Below are 19,721 nucleotides of genomic sequence, written 5' to 3'. Positions count from 1 at the left end.
ACGTTATGTTTCTGTCCGACACCAATCTTCGTTGGTTTCCTGTGAGGTGTTTTGGATCCCCATCTCTTGCTATGAACTGACAAAACAGCAGAATCCCCTTGACAATCTTGATTTCTCAAGGGAAATGAGAGAACACTATACACCATCCAAGATATTAAAATATTGTCAAGGCCCAACACGGCTGAATACTCTGAGGAGATGGCCTGCGAGGCGCCGCCTTTCAACTTTTCCCCCTTAGTATGGTGGTCATTAACATGCGGGAGACTGCTGAGGGGGTCATTTTTTTAATTGGGAACTGATGTGCTTTTACTCAATTCGGGAACCTCACAAGCCAAATTTGTAGTATTTTGCACGAATTGCAAGAGATGTTTACAAGTCGACGGTTGAAGTGGAAGCTCGTATTGAGTTTGCTAGAGAATGATTTGCCAAGCCTTCGATAGCTCAGTTGGTAGAGCGGAGCACTGTAGTGCTTAAACAGGCATCCTTAGGTCGCTGGTTCAAATCCGGCTCGAAGGACTTTTGCCAAATGCAAATTTTATTGAATACTTGGAAAGTAAAATACTTGGAAAGTAAAATAACAGACAATTTATAATTATATTATATTTCATCACTGAAAATAGATGCCTTTTGCTTTGAGGCTGTGGCCACGTTATTTTTCTGTCCGACACCAATCTTCATTGGTTTCATGTGAGGTGTTTTGGATCCCCATCTATTGCTATGAACTGGCAAAACAGCAGAATCCCCTTGACAATCTTGATTTCTCAAGGGAAATGAGAGAACACTATACACCATCCAAGATATTAAAATATTGTCAAGGCCCAACACAGCTGAATACTCTGAGGAGATGGCCTGTGAGGCGCCGCCTTTCAACTTTTCCCCCTTAGTATGGTGGTCAGTAACATGCGGGAGACCTCGGAGGGGGTCATTTTTTTAATTGTGAACTGATGTGCTTTTACTCAATTCGGGAACCTCACAAGCCAAATTTGTAGTATTTTGCACGAATTGCAAGAGATGTTTGAATGTCGACGGTTGAAGTGAAAGCTCGTATTGAGCTTGCTAGAGACTGATTTGCCAAGCCTTCGATAGCTCAGTTGGTAGAGCAGAGGACTGTAGTGGTAAAACAGGCATCCTTAGGTCGCTGGTTCAAATCCAGATTGAAGGACTTTTGCCAAATGCAAATTGTATTGAATACTTGGAAAGTAAAATGCTTGGAAAATAAAATAACAGACAATTTATAATTATATTATATTTCATCACTGAAAATAGATGCCTTTTGCTTTGAGGCTGTCGCCACGTTATGTTTCTGTCCGACACCAATCTTCGTTGGTTTCCTGTGAGGTGTTTTGGATCCCCATCTCTTGCTATGAACTGACAAAACAGCAGAATCCCCTTGACAATCTTGATTTCTCAAGGGAAATGGGAGAACACTATACATCATCCAAGATATTAAAATATTGTCAAGGCCCAACACGGCTGAATACTCTGAGGAGATGGCCTGTGAGGCGCGCCTTTCAACTTTTCCCCCTTAGTATGGTGGTCAGTAACATGCGGGAGACTGCGGAGGGGGTCATTTTTTTAATTGGGAACTGATGTGCTTTTACTCAATTTGGGAACCTCACAAGCTAAATTTGTAGTATTTTGCACGAATTGCAATAGATGTTTGCATGTCGACGGTTGAAGTGGAAGCTCGTATTGAGCTTGCTAGAGACTGATTTGCCAAGCCTTCGATAGCTCAGTTGGTAGAGCGGAGGACTGTCGTGGTAAAACTGGCATCCTTAAGTCGCTGGTTGAAATCCGGATTGAAGGACTTTTGCCAAATGCAAATTTTATTAAATACTTGGAAAGTAAAATACTTGGAAAATAAAATAACAGACAATTTATAATTATATTATATTTCATCACTGAAAATAGATGCCTTTTGCTTTGAGGCTGTGGCCACGTTATGTTTCTGTCCGACACCAATCTTCGTTGGTTTCCTGTGAGGTGTTTTGGATCCCCATCTCTTGCTATGAACTGACAAAACAGCAGAATCCCCTTGACAATCTTGATTTCTCAAGGGAAATGGGAGAACACTATACACCATCCAAGATATTAAAATATTGTCAAGGCCCACCACGGCTGAATACTCTGAGGAGATGGCCTGTGAGGCGCCGCCTTTCAACTTTTCCCCCTTAGTATGGTGGTCAGTAACATGCGGGAGACTGCGGAGGGGGTCATTTTTTTAACTGGGAACTGATGTGCTTTTACTCAATTCGGGAACCTCACAAACCAAATTTGTAGTATTTTGCACGAATTGCAAGAGATGTTTACAAGTCGATGGTTGAAGTGGAAGCTCGTATTGAGTTTGCTAGAGAATGATTTACCAAGCCTTCGAGAGCTCGTCGCTGGTTCAAATCCGGCTCAAAGGACTTTTGCCAAATGCACATTTTATTGAATACTTGGAAAGTAAAATACTTGGAAAGTAAAATAACAGACAATTTATAATTATATTATATTTCATCACTGAAAATAGATACCTTTTGCTTTGAGGCTGTGGCCACGTTATTTTTCTGTCCGACACCAATCTTCGTTGGTTTACTGTGAGGTATTTTGGATCCCCATCTCTTGCTATGAACTGACAAAACAGCAGAATCCCCTTAACAATCTTGATTTCTCAAGGGAAATGGGAGAACACTATACACCATCCAAGATATTAAAATATTGTCAAGGCCCAACACTGATGAATACTCTGAGGAGATGGCCTGTGAGGCGCCGCCTTTCAACTTTTCCTCCTTAGTATGGTGGTCAGTAACATGCGGGAGACTGCGGAGGGGGTCATTTTTTTAATTGTGAACTGATGTGCTTTTACTCAATTCGGGAACCTCACAAGCCAAATTTGTAGTATTTTGCACGAATTGCAAGAGATGTTTGAATGTCGACGGTTGAAGTGGAAGCTCGTATTGAGCTTGCTAGAGACTGGTTTGCCAAGCCTTGGATAGCTCAGTTGGTAGAGCGGAGGACTGTAGTGGTAAAACAGGCATCCTTAGGTCGCTGGTTCAAATCCGGCTCGAAGGACTTTTGCCAAATGCACATTTTATTGAATACTTGGAAAGTAAAATACTTGGAAAGTAAAATAACAGCCAATTTATAATTATATTATATTTCATCACTGAAAATAAATGCCTTTTGCTTTGAGGCTGTGACCATGTTATTTTTCTGTCCAACACGAATCTTCATTGGTTTCCTGTGAGGTGTTTTGGATCCCCATCTCATGCTATGAACTGGCAAAACAGCAGAATCCCCTTGAAAATCTTGATTTCTCAAGGGAAATGAGAGAACACTATTCACCATCCAAGATATTAAAATATTGTCAAGGCCCAACGCAGCTGAATACTCTGAGGAGATGGCCTGTGAGGTGCCGCCTTTCAACTTTTCCCCCTTAGTATGGTGGTCAGTAACATGCGGGAGACTGCGTAGGGGGTCATTTTTTTAATTGGGAACTGATGTGCTTTTACTCAATTCGGGAACCTCACAAGCCAAATTTGTAGTATTTTGCACGAATTGCAAGAGATGTTTACAAGTCGACGGTTGAAGTGGAAGCTCGTATTGAGTTTGCTAGAGTTGATTTGCCAAGCCTTCGATAGCTCAGTTGGTAGAGCGGAGGACTGTAATGGTAAAACAGGCATCCTTAGGTCGCTGGTTCAAATCCGGCTCAAAGGACTTTTGCCAAATGCACATTTTATTGAATACTTGGAAAGTAAAATACTTGGAAAGTAAAATAACAGACAATTTATAATTATATTATATTTCATCACTGAAAATAGATGCCTTTTGCTTTGAGGCTGTGGCCACGTTATTTTTCTGTCCGACACCAATCTTCGTTGGTTTCCTGTGAGGTGTTTTGGATCCCCATCTCTTGCTATGAACTGACAAAACAGCAGAATCCCCTTGACAATCTTGATTTCTCAAGGGAAATGAGAGAACACTATACACCATCCAAGATATTAAAATATTGTCAAGGCCCAACACGGCTGAATACTCTGAGGAGATGGCCTGCGAGGCGCCGCCTTTCAACTTTTCCCCCTTAGTATGGTGGTCATTAACATGCGGGAGACTGCTGAGGGGGTCATTTTTTTAATTGGGAACTGATGTGCTTTTACTCAATTCGGGAACCTCACAAGCCAAATTTGTAGTATTTTGCACGAATTGCAAGAGATGTTTACAAGTCGACGGTTGAAGTGGAAGCTCGTATTGAGTTTGCTAGAGAATGATTTGCCAAGCCTTCGATAGCTCAGTTGGTAGAGCGGAGCACTGTAGTGGTTAAACAGGCATCCTTAGGTCGCTGGTTCAAATCCGGCTCGAAGGACTTTTGCCAAATGCAAATTTTATTGAATACTTGGAAAGTAAAATACTTGGAAAATAAAATAACAGACAATTTATAATTATATTATATTTCATCACTGAAAATAGATGCCTTTTGCTTTGAGGCTGTGGCCACGTTATGTTTCTGTCCAACACCAATCTTCATTGGTTTCCTGTGAGGTGATTCGGATCTCCATCTCTTGCTATGAACTGGCAAAACAGCAGAATCCCCTTGACAATCTTGATTTCTCAAGGGAAATGAGAGAACAGTATACACCATCCAAGATATTAAAATATTGTCAAGGCCCAACACGGCTGAATACTCTGAGGAGATGGCCTGTGAGGCGCCGCCTTTCAACTTTTCCCCCTTAGTATGGTGGTCAGTAACATGCGGGAGACTGCGGAGGGGGTCATTTTTTTAATTGGGAACTGATGTGCTTTTACTCAATTCGGGAACGTCACAAGCCAAATTTGTAGTATTTTGCACGAATTGCAAGAGATGTTTACAAGTCGACGGTTGAAGTGGAAGCTCGTATTGAGTTTGCTAGAGAACGATTTGCCAAGCCTTGGATAGCTCAGTTGGTAGAGCGGAGGACTGTAGTGGTAAAACAGGCATCCTTAGGTCGCTGGTTCAAATCCGGCTCGAAGGACTTTTGCCAAATGCACATTTTATTGAATACTTGGAAAGTAAAATACTTGGAAAGTAAAATAACAGCCAATTTATAATTATATTATATTTCATCACTGAAAATAAATGCCTTTTGCTTTGAGGCTGTGACCATGTTATTTTTCTGTCCAACACGAATCTTCATTGGTTTCCTGTGAGGTGTTTTGGATCCCCATCTCATGCTATGAACTGGCAAAACAGCAGAATCCCCTTGAAAATCTTGATTTCTCAAGGGAAATGAGAGAACACTATACACCATCCAAGATATTAAAATATTGTCAAGGCCCAACACAGCTGAATACTCTGAGGAGATGGCCTGTGAGGCGCCGCCTTTCAACTTTTCCCCCTTAGTATGGTGGTCAGTAACATGCGGGAGACCTCGGAGGGGGTCATTTTTTTAATTGTGAACTGATGTGCTTTTACTCAATTCGGGAACCTCACAAGCCAAATTTGTAGTATTTTGCACGAATTGCAAGAGATGTTTGAATGTCGACGGTTGAAGTGAAAGCTCGTATTGAGCTTGCTAGAGACTGATTTGCCAAGCCTTCGATAGCTCAGTTGGTAGAGCAGAGGACTGTAGTGGTAAAACAGGCATCCTTAGGTCGCTGGTTCAAATCCAGATTGAAGGACTTTTGCCAAATGCAAATTGTATTGAATACTTGGAAAGTAAAATGCTTGGAAAATAAAATAACAGACAATTTATAATTATATTATATTTCATCACTGAAAATAGATGCCTTTTGCTTTGAGGCTGTCGCCACGTTATGTTTCTGTCCGACACCAATCTTCGTTGGTTTCCTGTGAGGTGTTTTGGATCCCCATCTCTTGCTATGAACTGACAAAACAGCAGAATCCCCTTGACAATCTTGATTTCTCAAGGGAAATGGGAGAACACTATACATCATCCAAGATATTAAAATATTGTCAAGGCCCAACACGGCTGAATACTCTGAGGAGATGGCCTGTGAGGCGCGCCTTTCAACTTTTCCCCCTTAGTATGGTGGTCAGTAACATGCGGGAGACTGCGGAGGGGGTCATTTTTTTAATTGGGAACTGATGTGCTTTTACTCAATTTGGGAACCTCACAAGCTAAATTTGTAGTATTTTGCACGAATTGCAATAGATGTTTGCATGTCGACGGTTGAAGTGGAAGCTCGTATTGAGCTTGCTAGAGACTGATTTGCCAAGCCTTCGATAGCTCAGTTGGTAGAGCGGAGGACTGTCGTGGTAAAACTGGCATCCTTAAGTCGCTGGTTGAAATCCGGATTGAAGGACTTTTGCCAAATGCAAATTTTATTAAATACTTGGAAAGTAAAATACTTGGAAAATAAAATAACAGACAATTTATAATTATATTATATTTCATCACTGAAAATAGATGCCTTTTGCTTTGAGGCTGTGGCCACGTTATGTTTCTGTCCGACACCAATCTTCGTTGGTTTCCTGTGAGGTGTTTTGGATCCCCATCTCTTGCTATGAACTGACAAAACAGCAGAATCCCCTTGACAATCTTGATTTCTCAAGGGAAATGGGAGAACACTATACACCATCCAAGATATTAAAATATTGTCAAGGCCCAACACGGCTGAATACTCTGAGGAGATGGCCTGTGAGGCGCCGCCTTTCAACTTTTCCCCCTTAGTATGGTGGTCAGTAACATGCGGGAGACTGCGGAGGGGGTCATTTTTTTAACTGGGAACTGATGTGCTTTTACTCAATTCGGGAACCTCACAAACCAAATTTGTAGTATTTTGCACGAATTGCAAGAGATGTTTACAAGTCGACGGTTGAAGTGGAAGCTCGTATTGAGTTTGCTAGAGAATGATTTACCAAGCCTTCGAGAGCTCGTCGCTGGTTCAAATCCGGCTCAAAGGACTTTTGCCAAATGCACATTTTATTGAATACTTGGAAAGTAAAATACTTGGAAAGTAAAATAACAGACAATTTATAATTATATTATATTTCATCACTGAAAATAGATACCTTTTGCTTTGAGGCTGTGGCCACGTTATTTTTCTGTCCGACACCAATCTTCGTTGGTTTACTGTGAGGTATTTTGGATCCCCATCTCTTGCTATGAACTGACAAAACAGCAGAATCCCCTTAACAATCTTGATTTCTCAAGGGAAATGGGAGAACACTATACACCATCCAAGATATTAAAATATTGTCAAGGCCCAACACTGATGAATACTCTGAGGAGATGGCCTGTGAGGCATCGCCTTTCAACTTTTCCTCCTTAGTATGGTGGTCAGTAACATGCGGGAGACTGCGGAGGGGGTCATTTTTTTAATTGTGAACTGATGTGCTTTTACTCAATTCGGGAACCTCACAAGCCAAATTTGTAGTATTTTGCACGAATTGCAAGAGATGTTTGAATGTCGACGGTTGAAGTGGAAGCTCGTATTGAGCTTGCTAGAGACTGGTTTGCCAAGCCTTGGATAGCTCAGTTGGTAGAGCGGAGGACTGTAGTGGTAAAACAGGCATCCTTAGGTCGCTGGTTCAAATCCGGCTCGAAGGACTTTTGCCAAATGCACATTTTATTGAATACTTGGAAAGTAAAATACTTGGAAAGTAAAATAACAGCCAATTTATAATTATATTATATTTCATCACTGAAAATAAATGCCTTTTGCTTTGAGGCTGTGACCATGTTATTTTTCTGTCCAACACGAATCTTCATTGGTTTCCTGTGAGGTGTTTTGGATCCCCATCTCATGCTATGAACTGGCAAAACAGCAGAATCCCCTTGAAAATCTTGATTTCTCAAGGGAAATGAGAGAACACTATTCACCATCCAAGATATTAAAATATTGTCAAGGCCCAACGCAGCTGAATACTCTGAGGAGATGGCCTGTGAGGTGCCGCCTTTCAACTTTTCCCCCTTAGTATGGTGGTCAGTAACATGCGGGAGACTGCGTAGGGGGTCATTTTTTTAATTGGGAACTGATGTGCTTTTACTCAATTCGGGAACCTCACAAGCCAAATTTGTAGTATTTTGCACGAATTGCAAGAGATGTTTACAAGTCGACGGTTGAAGTGGAAGCTCGTATTGAGTTTGCTAGAGTTGATTTGCCAAGCCTTCGATAGCTCAGTTGGTAGAGCGGAGGACTGTAATGGTAAAACAGGCATCCTTAGGTCGCTGGTTCAAATCCGGCTCAAAGGACTTTTGCCAAATGCACATTTTATTGAATACTTGGAAAGTAAAATACTTGGAAAGTAAAATAACAGACAATTTATAATTATATTATATTTCATCACTGAAAATAGATGCCTTTTGCTTTGAGGCTGTGGCCACGTTATTTTTCTGTCCAACACGAATCTTCATTGGTTTCCTGTCAGGTGTTTTGGATCCCCATCTCTTGCTATGAACTGGCAAAACAGCAGAATCCCCTTGACAATCTTGATTTCTCAAGGGAAATGAGAGAACACTATACACCATCCAAGATATTAAAATATTGTCAAGGCCCAACACAGCTGAATACTCTGAGGAGATGGCCTGTGAGGCGCCGCCTTTCAACTTTTCCCCCTTAGTATGGTGGTCAGTAACATGCGGGAGACCTCGGAGGGGGTCATTTTTTTAATTGTGAACTGATGTGCTTTTACTCAATTCGGGAACCTCACAAGCCAAATTTGTAGTATTTTGCACGAATTGCAAGAGATGTTTGAATGTCGACGGTTGAAGTAAAAGCTCGTATTGAGCTTGCTAGAGACTGATTTGCCAAGCCTTCGATAGCTCAGTTGGTAGAGCAGAGGACTGTAGTGGTAAAACAGGCATCCTTAGGTCGCTGGTTCAAATCCAGATTGAAGGACTTTTGCCAAATGCAAATTTTATTGAATACTTGGAAAGTAAAATGCTTGGAAAATAAAATAACAGACAATTTATAATTATATTATATTTCATCACTGAAAATAGATGCCTTTTGCTTTGAGGCTGTCGCCACGTTATGTTTCTGTCCGACACCAATCTTCGTTGGTTTCCTGTGAGGTGTTTTGGATCCCCATCTCTTGCTATGAACTGACAAAACAGCAGAATCCCCTTGACAATCTTGATTTCTCAAGGGAAATGGGAGAACACTATACACCATCCAAGATATTAAAATATTGTCAAGGCCCAACACGGCTGAATACTCTGAGGAGATGGCCTGTGAGGCGCGCCTTTCAACTTTTCCCCCTTAGAATGGTGGTCAGTAACATGCGGGAGACTGCGGAGGGGGTCATTTTTTTAATTGGGAACTGATGTGCTTTTACTCAATTCGGGAACCTCACAAGCCAAATTTGTAGTATTTTGCACGAATTGCAATAGATGTTTGCATGTCGACGGTTGAAGTGGAAGCTCGTATTGAGCTTGCTAGAGACTGATTTGCCAAGCCTTCGATAGCTCAGTTGGTAGAGCGGAGGACTGTCGTGGTAAAACTGGCATCCTTAGGTCGCTGGTTGAAATCCGGATTGAAGGACTTTTGCCAAATGCACATTTTATTGAATACTTGGAAAGTAAAATACTTGGAAAATAAAATAACAGACAATTTATAATTATATTATATTTCATCACTGAAAATAGATGCCTTTTGCTTTGAGGCTGTGGCCACGTTATGTTTCTGTCCGACACCAATCTTCGTTGGTTTCCTGTGAGGTGTTTTGGATCCCCATCTCTTGCTATGAACTGACAAAACAGCAGAATCCCCTTGACAATCTTGATTTCTCAAGGGAAATGGGAGAACACTATACACCATCCAAGATATTAAAATATTGTCAAGGCCCAACACGGCTGAATACTCTGAGGAGATGGCCTGTGAGGCGCGCCTTTCAACTTTTCCCCTTTAGTATGGTGGTCAGTAACATGCGGGAGACTGCGGAGGGGGTCATTTTTTTAACTGGGAACTGATGTGCTTTTACTCAATTCGGGAACCTCACGAGCCAAATTTGTAGTATTTTGCACGAATTGCAAGAGATGTTTACAAGTCGACGGTTGAAGTGGAAGCTCGTATTGAGTTTGCTAGAGAATGATTTGCCAAGCCTTCGATAGCTCGTCGCTGGTTCAAATCCGGCTCAAAGGACTTTTGCCAAATGCACATTTTATTGAATACTTGGAAAGTAAAATACTTGGAAAGTAAAATAAAAGACAATTTATAATTATATTATATTTCATCACTGAAAATAGATGCCTTTTGCTTTGAGGCTGTGGCCACGTTATTTTTCTGTCCGACACCAATCTTCGTTGGTTTCCTGTGAGGTATTTTGGATCCCCATCTCTTGCTATGAACTGACAAAACAGCAGAATCCCCTTGACAATCTTGATTTCTCAAGGGAAATGGGAGAACACTATACATCATCCAAAATATTAAAATATTGTCAAGGCCCAACACGGCTGAATACTCTGAGGAGATGGCCTGTGAGGCGCCGCCTTTCAAGTTTTCCCCCTTAGTATGGTGGTCAGTAACATGCAGGAGACTGCAGAGGGGGTCATTTTTTTAATTGTGAACTGATGTGCTTTTACTCAATTCGGGAACCTCACAAGCCAAATTTGTAGTATTTTGCACGAATTGCAAGAGATGTTTACAAGTCGACGGTTGAAGTGGAAGCTCGTATTGAGTTTGCTAGAGAATTCTTTGCCAAGCCTTCGATAGCTCAGTTGGTAGAGCGGAGGACTGTAGTGGTAAAACAGGCATCCTTAGGTCGCTGGTTCAAATCCGGCTCGAATGACTTTTGCCAAATGCAAATTTTATTGAATACTTGGAAAGTAAAATACTTGGAAAATAAAATAACAGACAATTTATAATTATATTATATTTCATCACTGAAAATAGATGCCTTTTGCTTTGAGGCTGTGGCCACGTTATGTTTCTGTCCAACACCAATCTTCATTGTTTTCCTGTAAGGTGTTTTGGATCCCCATCTCTTGCTATGAACTGGCAAAACAGCAGAATCCCCTTGACAATCTTGATTTCTCAAGGGAAATGGGAGAACACTATACACCATCCAAGATATTTAAATATTGTCAAGGCCGAACACTGATGAATACTCTGAGGAGATGGCCTGTGAGGCGCCGCCTTTCAACTTTTCCTCCTTAGTATGGTGGTCAGTAACATGCGGGAGACTGCGGAGGGGGTCATTTTTTTAATTGGGAACTGATGTGCTTTTACTCAATTCGGGAACCTCACAAGCCAAGTTTGCTAGAGAATGATTTGCCAAGCCTTTGATAGCTCAGTTGGTAGAGCGGAGGACAGTAGTGGTAAAACAGGCATCCTTAGGTCGCTGGTTCAAATCCGGCTCGAAGGACTTTTGCCAAGTGCACATTTTATTGAATACTTGGAAAGTAAAATACTTGGAAAGTAAAATAACAGACAATTTATAATTATATTATATTTCATCACTGAAAATAGATGCCTTTTGATTTGAGGCTGTGGCCACGTTATTTTTCTGTCCGACACCAATCTTCGTTGGTTTCCTGTGAGGTGTTTTGGATCCCCATCTCTTGCTATGAACTGACAAAACAGCAGAATCCCCTTGACAATCTTGATTTCTCAAGGGAAATGGGAGAACACTATACATCATCCAAGATATTAAAATATTGTCAAGGCCCAACACGGCTGAATACTCTGAGGAGATGGCCTGTGAGGCGCCGCCTTTCAAGTTTTCCCCCTTAGTATGGTGGTCAGTAACATGCAGGAGACTGCAGAGGGGGTCATTTTTTTAATTGGGAACTGATGTGCTTTTACTCAATTCGGGAACCTCACAAGCCAAATTTGTAGTATTTTGCACGAATTGCAAGAGATGTTTACAAGTCGACGGTTGAAGTGGAAGCTCGTATTGAGTTTGCTAGAGAATGATTTGCCAAGCCTTCGATAGCTCAGTTGGTAGAGCGGAGGACTGTAGTGGTAAAACAGGCATCCTTAGGTCGCTGGTTCAAATCCGGCTCGAAGGACTTTTGCCAAATGCAAATTTTATTGAATACTTGGAAAGTAAAATACTTGGAAAATAAAATAACAGACAATTTATAATTATATTATATTTCATCACTGAAAATAGATGCCTTTTGCTTTGAGGCTGTGGCCACGTTATGTTTCTGTCCAACACCAATCTTCATTGTTTTCCTGTGAGGTGTTTTGGATCCCCATCTCTTGCTATGAACTGGCAAAACAGCAGAATCCCCTTGACAATCTTGATTTCTCAAGGGAAATGGTAGAACACTATACACCATCCAAGATATTAAAATATTGTCAAGGCCGAACACTGATGAATACTCTGAGATGGCCTGTGAGGCGCCGCCTTTCAACTTTTCCTCCTTAGTATGGTGGTCAGTAACATGCGGGAGACTGCGGAGGGGGTCATTTTTTTAATTGGGAACTGATATGCTTTTACTCAATTCGGGAACCTCACAAGCCAAATTTGTAGTATTTTGCACGAATTGCAAGAGATGTTTACAAGTCGACGGTTGAAGTGGAAGCTTGTATTGAGTTTGCTAGAAAATGATTTGCCAAGCCTTCGATAGCTCAGTTGGTAGAGCGGAGGACTGTAGTGGTAAAACAGGCATCCTTAGGTCGCTGGTTCAAATCCGGCTCGAAGGACTTTTGCCAAATGCAAATTTTATTGAATACTTGGAAAGTAAAATACTTGGAAAATAACATAACAGACAATTTATAATTATATTATATTTCATCACTGAAAATAGATGCCTTTTGCTTTGAGGCTGTGGCCACATTATTTTTCTGTCCAACACCAATCTTCTTTGGTTTCCTGTGAGGTGTTTTTTTGATCCCCATCTCTTGCTATGAACTAGCAAAACAGCATAATCCCCTTGACAATCTTGATTTCTCAAGGAAAATGAGAGAACACTATACACCATCCAAGATATTAAAATATTGTCAAGGCCCAACGCGGCTGAATGCTCTGAGGAGATGGCCTGTGAGGTGCCGCCTTTCAACTTTTCCCCCTTAGTATGGTGGTCAGTAACATGCGGGAGACTGCGGAGGGGGTCATTTTTTTAATTGGGAACTGATGTGCTTTTACTCAATTCGGGAACCTCACAAGCCAAATTTGTAGTATTTTGCACGAATTGCAAGAGATGTTTACAAGTCGACGGTTGAAGTGGAAGCTCGTATTGAGTTTGCTAGAGAATGATTTGCCAAGCCTTCGATAGCTCAGTTGGTAGAGCGGAGGACTGTAGTAGTACAACAGGCATCCTTAGGTCGCTGGTTCAAATCCGGCTCGAAGGACTTTTGCCAAATGCAAATTTTATTGAATACTTGGAAAGTAAAATACTTGGAAAGTAAAATAACAGACAATTTATAATTATATTATATTTCATCACTGAAAATAGATGCCTTTTGCTTTGAGGCTGTGGCCACGTTATTTTTCTGTCCGACACCAATCTTCATTGGTTTCATGTGAGGTGTTTTGGATCCCCATCTATTGCTATGAACTGGCAAAACAGCAGAATCCCCTTGACAATCTTGATTTCTCAAGGGAAATGAGAGAACACTATACACCATCCAAGATATTAAAATATTGTCAAGGCCCAACACAGCTGAATACTCTGAGGAGATGGCCTGTGAGGCGCCGCCTTTCAACTTTTCCCCCTTAGTATGGTGGTCAGTAACATGCGGGAGACCTCGGAGGGGTTCATTTTTTTAATTGTGAACTGATGTGCTTTTACTCAATTCGGGAACCTCACAAGCCAAATTTGTAGTATTTTGCACGAATTGCAAGAGATGTTTGAATGTCGACGGTTGAAGTAAAAGCTCGTATTGAGCTTGCTAGAGACTGATTTGCCAAGCCTTCGATAGCTCAGTTGGTAGAGCGGAGGACTGTAGTGGTAAAACAGGCATCCTTAGGTCGCTGGTTCAAATCCGGCTCGAATGACTTTTGCCAAATGCAAATTTTATTGAATACTTGGAAAGTAAAATACTTGGAAAATAAAATAACAGACAATTTATAATTATATTATATTTCATCACTGAAAATAGATGCCTTTTGCTTTGAGGCTGTGGCCACGTTATGTTTCTGTCCAACACCAATCTTCATTGTTTTCCTGTGAGGTGTTTTGGATCCCCATCTCTTGCTATGAACTGGCAAAACAGCAGAATCCCCTTGACAATCTTGATTTCTCAAGGGAAATGGGAGAACACTATACACCATCCAAGATATTTAAATATTGTCAAGGCCGAACACTGATGAATACTCTGAGGAGATGGCCTGTGAGGCGCCGCCTTTCAACTTTTCCTCCTTAGTATGGTGGTCAGTAACATGCGGGAGACTGCGGAGGGGGTCATTTTTTTAATTGGGAACTGATGTGCTTTTACTCAATTCGGGAACCTCACAAGCCAAGTTTGCTAGAGAATGATTTGCCAAGCCTTTGATAGCTCAGTTGGTAGAGCGGAGAACAGTAGTGGTAAAACAGGCATCCTTAGGTCGCTGGTTCAAATCCGGCTCGAAGGACTTTTGCCAAGTGCACATTTTATTGAATACTTGGAAAGTAAAATACTTGGAAAGTAAAATAACAGACAATTTATAATTATATTATATTTCATCACTGAAAATAGATGCCTTTTGATTTGAGGCTGTGGCCACGTTATTTTTCTGTCCGACACCAATCTTCGTTGGTTTCCTGTGAGGTGTTTTGGATCCCCATCTCTTGCTATGAACTGACAAAACAGCAGAATCCCCTTGACAATCTTGATTTCTCAAGGGAAATGGGAGAACACTATACATCATCCAAGATATTAAAATATTGTCAAGGCCCAACACGGCTGAATACTCTGAGGAGATGGCCTGTGAGGCGCCGCCTTTCAAGTTTTCCCCCTTAGTATGGTGGTCAGTAACATGCAGGAGACTGCAGAGGGGGTCATTTTTTTAATTGGGAACTGATGTGCTTTTACTCAATTCGGGAACCTCACAAGCCAAATTTGTAGTATTTTGCACGAATTGCAAGAGATGTTTACAAGTCGACGGTTGAAGTGGAAGCTCGTATTGAGTTTGCTAGAGAATGATTTGTCAAGCCTTCGATAGCTCAGTTGGTAGAGGGGAGGACTGTAGTGGTAAAACAGGCATCCTTAGGTCGCTGGTTCAAATCCGGCTCGAAGGTCTTTTGCCAAATGCAAATTTTATTGAATACTTGGAAAGTAAAATACTTGGAAAATAAAATAACAGACAATTTATAATTATATTATATTTCATCACTGAAAATAGATGCCTTTTGCTTTGAGGCTGTGGCCACGTTATGTTTCTGTCCAACACCAATCTTCATTGTTTTCCTGTGAGGTGTTTTGGATCCCCATCTCTTGCTATGAACTGGCAAAACAGCAGAATCCCCTTGACAATCTTGATTTCTCAAGGGAAATGGGAGAACACTATACACCATCCAAGATATTAAAATATTGTCAAGGCCGAACACTGATGAATACTCTGAGATGGCCTGTGAGGCGCCGCCTTTCAACTTTTCCTCCTTAGTATGGTGGTCAGTAACATGCGGGAGACTGCGGAGGGGGTCATTTTTTTAATTGGGAACTGATGTGCTTTTACTCAATTCGGGAACCTCACAAGCCAAATTTGTAGTATTTTGCACGAATTGCAAGAGATGTTTACAAGTCGACGGTTGAAGTGGAAGCTCGTATTGAGTTTGCTAGAGAATGATTTGCCAAGCCTTCGATAGCTCAGTTGGTAGAGCAGAGGACTGTAGTAGTACAACAGGCATCCTTAGGTCGCTGGTTCAAATCTGGCTCGAAAGACTTTTGCCAAATGCAAATTTTATTGAATACTTGGAAAGTAAAATACTTGGAAAGTAAAATAACAGACAATTTATGATTATATTATATTTCATCACTGAAAATAGATGCCTGTTGCTTTGAGGCTGTGGCCACGTTATGTTTCTGTCCAACACGAATCTTCATTGGTTTCATGTGAGGTGTTTTGGATCCCCATCTCTTGCTATGAACTGGCAAAACAGCAGAATCCCCTTGACAATCTTGATTTCTCAAGGGAAATGAGAGAACACTATACACCATCCAAGATATTAAAATATTGTCAAGGCCCAACACAGCTGAATACTCTGAGGAGATGGCCTGTGAGGCGCCGCCTTTCAACTTTTCCCCCTTAGTATGGTGGTCAGTAACATGCGGGAGACCTCGGAGGGGGTCATTTTTTTAATTGTGAACTGATGTGCTTTTACTCAATTCGGGAACCTCACAAGCCAAATTTGTAGTATTTTGCACGAATTGCAAGAGATGTTTGAATGTCGACGGTTGAAGTAAAAGCTCGTATTGAGCTTGCTAGAGACTGATTTGCCAAGCCTTCGATAGCTCAGTTGGTAGAGCAGAGGACTGTAGTGGTAAAACAGGCATCCTTAGGTCGCTGGTTCAAATCCAGATTGAAGCACTTTTGCCAAATGCAAATTTTATTGAATACTTGGAAAGTAAAATGCTTGGAAAATAAAATAACAGACAATTTATAATTATATTATATTTCATCACTGAAAATAGATGCCTTTTGCTTTGAGGCTGTCGCCACGTTATGTTTCTGTCCGACACCAATCTTCGTTGGTTTCCTGTGAGGTGTTTTGGATCCCCATCTCTTGCTATGAACTGACAAAACAGCAGAATCCCCTTGACAATCTTGATTTCTCAAGGGAAATGGGAGAACACTATACACCATCCAAGATATTAAAATATTGTCAAGGCCCAACACGGCTGAATACTCTGAGGAGATGGCCTGTGAGGCGTGCCTTTCAACTTTTCCCCCTTAGTATGGTGGTCAGTAACATGCGGGAGACTGCGGAGGGGGTCATTTTTTTAATTGGGAGCTGATGTGCTTTTACTCAATTCGGGAACCTCACAAGCCAAATTTGTAGTATTTTGCACGAATTGCAATAGATGTTTGCATGTCGACGGTTGAAGTGGAAGCTCGTATTGAGCTTGCTAGAGACTGATTTGCCAAGCCTTCGATAGCTCAGTTGGTAGAGCGGAGGACTGTCGTGGTAAAACTGGCATCCTTAGGTCGCTGGTTGAAATCCGGCTCGAAGGACTTTTGCCAAGTGCACATTTTATTGAATACTTGGAAAGTAAAATACTTGGAAAATAAAATAACAGACAATTTATAATTATATTATATTTCATCACTGAAAATAGATGCCTTTTGCTTTGAGGCTGTCGCCACGTTATGTTTCTGTCCGACACCAATCTTCGTTGGTTTCCTGTGAGGTGTTTTGGATCCCCATCTCTTGCTATGAACTGACAAAACAGCAGAATCCCCTTGACAATCTTGATTTCTCAAGGGAAATGGGAGAACACTATACATCATCCAAGATATTAAAATATTGTCAAGGCCCAACACGGCTGAATACTCTGAGGAGATGGCCTGTGAGGCGCCGCCTTTCAAGTTTTCCCCCTTAGTATGGTGGTCAGTAACATGCAGGAGACTGCAGAGGGGGTCATTTTTTTAATTGGGAACTGATGTGCTTTTACTCAATTCGGGAACCTCACAAGCCAAATTTGTAGTATTTTGCACGAATTGCAAGAGATGTTTACAAGTCGACGGTTGAAGTGGAAGCTCGTATTGAGTTTGCTAGAGAATGCTTTGCCAAGCCTTCGATAGCTCAGTTGGTAGAGCGGAGGACTGTAGTGGTAAAACAGGCATCCTTAGGTCGCTGGTTCAAATCCGGCTCGAATGACTTTTGCCAAATGCAAATTTTATTGAATACTTGGAAAGTAAAATACTTGGAAAATAAAATAACAGACAATTTATAATTATATTATATTTCATCACTGAAAATAGATGCCTTTTGCTTTGAGGCTGTGGCCACGTTATGTTTCTGTCCAACACCAATCTTCATTGTTTTCCTGTGAGGTGTTTTGGATCCCCATCTCTTGCTATGAACTGGCAAAACAGCAGAATCCCCTTGACAATCTTGATTTCTCAAGGGAAATGGGAGAACACTATACACCATCCAAGATATTTAAATATTGTCAAGGCCGAACACTGATGAATACTCTGAGGAGATGGCCTGTGAGGCGCCGCCTTTCAACTTTTCCTCCTTAGTATGGTGGTCAGTAACATGCGGGAGACTGCGGAGGGGGCATTTTTTTAATTGGGAACTGATGTGCTTTTACTCAATTCGGGAACCTCACAAGCCAAATTTGTAGTATTTTGCACGAATTGCAAGAGATGTTTACAAGTCGACGGTTGAAGTGGAAGCTTGTATTGAGTTTGCTAGAAAATGATTTGCCAAGCCTTCGATAGCTCAGTTGGTAGAGTGGAGGACTGTAGTGGTAAAACAGGCATCCTTAGGTCGCTGGTTCAAATCCGGCTCGAAGGACTTTTGCCAAATGCACATTTTATTGAATACTTGGAAAGTAAAATACTTGGAAAATAACATAACAGACAATTTATAATTATATTATATTTCATCACTGAAAATAGATGCCTTTTGCTTTGAGGCTGTGGCCACATTATTTTTCTGTCCAACACCAATCTTCTTTGGTTTCCTGTGAGGTGTTTTTTTGATCCCCATCTCTTGCTATGAACTGGCAAAACAGCATAATCCCCTTGACAATCTTGATTTCTCAAGGAAAATGAGAGAACACTATACACCATCCAAGATATTAAAATATTGTCAAGGCCCAACGCGGCTGAATGCTCTGAGGAGATGGCCTGTGAGGTGCCGCCTTTCAACTTTTCCCCCTTAGTATGGTGGTCAGTAACATGCGGGAGACTGCGGAGGGGGTCATTTTTTTAATTGGGAACTGATGTGCTTTTACTCAATTCGGGAACCTCACAAGCCAAATTTGTAGTATTTTGCACGAATTGCAAGAGATGTTTACAAGTCGACGGTTGAAGTGGAAGCTCGTATTGAGTTTGCTAGAGAATGATTTGCCAAGCCTTCGATAGCTCAGTTGGTAGAGCAGAGGACTGTAGTAGTACAACAGGCATCCTTAGGTCGCTGGTTCAAATCTGGCTCGAAAGACTTTTGCCAAATGCAAATTTTATTGAATACTTGGAAAGTAAAATACTTGGAAAGTAAAATAACAGACAATTTATGATTATATTATATTTCATCACTGAAAATAGATGCCTGTTGCTTTGAGGCTGTGGCCACGTTATGTTTCTGTCCAACACGAATCTTCATTGGTTTCATGTGAGGTGTTTTGGATCCCCATCTCTTGCTATGAACTGGCAAAACAGCAGAATCCCCTTGACAATCTTGATTTCTCAAGGGAAATGAGAGAACACTATACACCATCCAAGATATTAAAATATTGTCAAGGCTCAACACAGCTGAATACTCTGAGGAGATGGCCTGTGAGGCGCCGCCTTTCAACTTTTCCCCCTTAGTATGGTGGTCAGTAACATGCGGGAGACCTCGGAGGGGGTCATTTTTTTAATTGTGAACTGATGTGCTTTTACTCAATTCGGGAACCTCACAAGCCAAATTTGTAGTATTTTGCACGAATTGCAAGAGATGTTTGAATGTCGACGGTTGAAGTAAAAGCTCGTATTGAGCTTGCTAGAGACTGATTTGCCAAGCCTTCGATAGCTCAGTTGGTAGAGCAGAGGACTGTAGTGGTAAAACAGGCATCCTTAGGTCGCTGGTTCAAATCCAGATTGAAGGACTTTTGCCAAATGCAAATTTTATTGAATACTTGGAAAGTAAAATGCTTGGAAAATAAAATAACAGACAATTTATAATTATATTATATTTCATCACTGAAAATAGATGCCT

The 19,721-nt window shown here is 41.2% G+C and overlaps 5 non-coding genes across 5 annotated transcripts; all 5 read left to right on the top strand.

Annotated features, from left to right (window-relative positions):
* Window positions 1-11,847: 11,847 nt before the first annotated feature.
* Window positions 11,848-11,933, top strand: TRNAY-GUA (transfer RNA tyrosine (anticodon GUA)). The gene is given in 2 exon segments: window positions 11,848-11,884; window positions 11,898-11,933. It is a non-coding gene; the product is annotated as a tRNA-Tyr (tRNA).
* A 557-nt stretch (window positions 11,934-12,490) lies between these two features.
* On the top strand, window positions 12,491-12,576 carry TRNAY-GUA (transfer RNA tyrosine (anticodon GUA)). The gene is given in 2 exon segments: window positions 12,491-12,527; window positions 12,541-12,576. It is a non-coding gene; the product is annotated as a tRNA-Tyr (tRNA).
* A 562-nt stretch (window positions 12,577-13,138) lies between these two features.
* Window positions 13,139-13,224, top strand: TRNAY-GUA (transfer RNA tyrosine (anticodon GUA)). Its single transcript is given in 2 exon segments — window positions 13,139-13,175; window positions 13,189-13,224. It is a non-coding gene; the product is annotated as a tRNA-Tyr (tRNA).
* Window positions 13,225-16,940: 3,716 nt separating this feature from the next.
* On the top strand, window positions 16,941-17,026 carry TRNAD-GUC (transfer RNA aspartic acid (anticodon GUC)). Its single transcript is given in 2 exon segments — window positions 16,941-16,977; window positions 16,991-17,026. It is a non-coding gene; the product is annotated as a tRNA-Asp (tRNA).
* Window positions 17,027-18,231: 1,205 nt separating this feature from the next.
* TRNAY-GUA (transfer RNA tyrosine (anticodon GUA)) lies at window positions 18,232-18,317 on the top strand. The gene is given in 2 exon segments: window positions 18,232-18,268; window positions 18,282-18,317. It is a non-coding gene; the product is annotated as a tRNA-Tyr (tRNA).
* The last annotated feature ends 1,404 nt before the right edge of the window (window positions 18,318-19,721 follow it).

The sequence above is a fragment of the Ambystoma mexicanum genome, chromosome 1p (assembly GCF_040938575.1).
Source record: "Ambystoma mexicanum isolate Mex_15411 chromosome 1p, UKY_AmexF1_1, whole genome shotgun sequence".
Lineage (NCBI taxonomy): Eukaryota > Metazoa > Chordata > Amphibia > Caudata > Ambystomatidae > Ambystoma > Ambystoma mexicanum.
This window is presented reverse-complemented; position numbering and strand designations above follow the sequence as displayed.